The sequence below is a fragment of the Elephantulus edwardii genome, unplaced genomic scaffold, assembly GCF_000299155.1.
Source record: "Elephantulus edwardii isolate Elephantulus edwardi_28Jun2011 unplaced genomic scaffold, EleEdw1.0 scaffold00090, whole genome shotgun sequence".
NCBI classification, from domain to species: domain Eukaryota; kingdom Metazoa; phylum Chordata; class Mammalia; order Macroscelidea; family Macroscelididae; genus Elephantulus; species Elephantulus edwardii.
Window position 1 is genome coordinate 12,975,454 of NW_006399840.1, and position 2,753 is coordinate 12,978,206.

Sequence of the window (2,753 nt, forward strand, 5' to 3'; positions counted from 1 at the left end):
TTTGGACAAGAACAAACTGGGAGGAGGGTAGAGAGAATAGTGCAACAATGAATGAATGGAAACCCAAAATCTCTGTAAATGTTGATGAAAATGAATAAAATATAATTATAGAAAAAAAAACAAAAAACAGTGACTGTTAACAGTGAATCGATTCAAACATCACAGAGATCAGGAAGATGGTCAGGATAAGGCAAGGTTCTGATGTGTTGTTCATAGGGTCATTATGTGTCATAGTTCATTCTACAGTACCTAATAAAAATAACATTCAGTACATGAGAAGTGGTCCAGTCAGTAGACAGTTGTGCTGCTAACCCAAAGGTACTCCTCTTCGATGGTGCCAATCCATCAGAGTAGAAGGATAGGCAATCTCTTCCCACGGAATTCATTGCCTCTAAAAGCACATAGAAACATCCGCTAATGAGTTGGTTTTGACTCATGGTGACAGGGAGTGAATGAATAAGTAGTTCAATATACATGTGAAATGAACAAACAAATGTATTTTGGAAGAAGTATAGCCAGAATACTACTTAGAAGCAAAAATGTCAAGTCTTTGTCTTATTTACTTTGGATATGTTATCAAGAGTGGACAGTCCCTGAGAAAGATATTACACTGTACAAAGTAGAGGGTAAGAGAAAAAGATGAAAATACTCAATAGGATGGGTTAATACAGTGACTGCAACAATGGGCTCAAATATAACTACAATTGTGAAGAAGAAGCAGAATCAAACAGAGCTTCTTTCTGCTGTAAATGGTATCATTATGAGTTGGAGTTGAATCTTCAGCAGCTAAAAATAACTGATTCAAAACTTTTGACTAACAACAATTAACAAAAACCTCCAAGCCTGGAGAACCCTTGTAGCTTAGAGAGAGTTGTAAGTGACTAGCAACATCTGGAGCATTGGTTCTATATTTATAATGCCACATTGTTGGAAGATGTCACCTTAACAGGAACAAGAAGCCACCCTGACACTGTTGCTGAGACTTATCAGAATGTTCAGTGTGATGTCTTGGCTCTCACACTCAAAGAAAAAATATAATAAGGGACATATATCCGAGTCTAATGTGCAGATAGATTATGTTTCACCTTCGAGAGTGTGAGCCTCAAGAGTTTTACATCTTAGCTGTGACCCTAGCCTTCCTGAGATAAGTTTATATTCCCTATCAGAGCTTGAACATAATCTTTCTCTTTGCTGGTACGTGGAAAGCCGTTCAAAGCTAAACTTCAAGAGGATTTTCAAGGCTGTAAATGGCGAAGGAGAAGATTTCCATTTTTCTTCCTTAGATCCTTGGTAAATTAGAAATTCCAGATATATGGGACCTTTGAATCAGCAGCACAACTCCCTACAATGTTAGGAGCTCTCCCTGCACAAGGTAGGATACTCAAAGTTTTTCTGAATTTACTCTATTTGAAAGGGAGTATTATAGATGTATGTCTGATTAGTTGAGGAATCTTCATCTTTCTTCATATATTTCAGCTTCTTGAATTATTCAGCACCCTTATTAAATAGGTATGCAGAAAGGATATAGTTCTGACTTTAAACCCCATTTAAAATCATACAGTGTTCTTTAGTTCTGTTCAGACGTCTGCTGCTTAGTGTATGACAGGTTTCCCAGGCGCACAATTAAGTTTTCTGATTTTTCAATTCTTCTCTATTTTAGCTATAATTTGTTATTATCCACAAAGTAAAATGCCTTTGCATTGCAAAGTCAATACAACACAAGTATACATCTTTTTGGTATTTTCTCATTTCAATCAAGATCCACATGATATTACCAAGGTCATCTAGGGATGATACAAGGAGAACTGATGCCTTTAAACTGTGGTGGTGGAGAGAGTATTAAATATACTGTGGACTACTAAGAGAACAAACAGGTTCATCCTAAAGAGGGTGAAACCAGACTGCTCCTTGAAGGCAAGGATTTTGAAGCTCTGTCTGATGTATTTTGGGCATGTTGGGAGGGTGGAGGGACAGTGTAAGAGAGCAAGACCCTGGATAAAATGGATTGACTCAGTGACTGTGGTATCGGGAGCAGGTGTGTCAGAGAAAATAAGGTTGGTTCAGGAAGTAGAGGGTTCAGAACTGTTGTACATAGAGTTGCTATGAGTCGCATCTGACTTGATGGCACATAACAACATCAACGACAATACATCAACACAATTATTGGAAACTATTTCATTTGAGAATACATTTCTTTCTATTCTCTTTTCTCTTTAGAAGAAGGTATCTGGGTTTGTCAGGGAAGGAAACAGAGCCCTTTGATTCAGACAGGATCTTATATTTTATTCTTCAGGTACTACAGTACTATCCTTTGTGTTTCCTGGCACTGACCTGGGCTCTTACTCTCTGATTCTTAAACCTGAGTGCAGTGTTCTTCTGTGCCAATTTCTCTTCATCTCTCCTGAAGTCTGGATTTCTCTCTGATTTGCTTCTTAGCCCAGAGAGACAGCCCTGTAGTTCTCAACCATGAGACACATTTGCATTTACCCGATTTACATTGGGATTCTCTCTGGTAATCTTTGATTATTTAGTGTTCATGAATTCCATTGAGAGCATGAAGGAACTTTTGGGTCCTGCCCAAAGGAGCTCAGAAAGAACAAATCACAAACATCTTTTTTGCCTCCCTGAAGAATCACTTTGGCATTAATGTTACCATTTTCAGCTTGTGGATTGGAAGCCTACTGGCACTCACTAAGTCATGCCCAAACAGACTACCACAAAATCCTTCCCACTTCCAGTCAGACCTGCCCTTT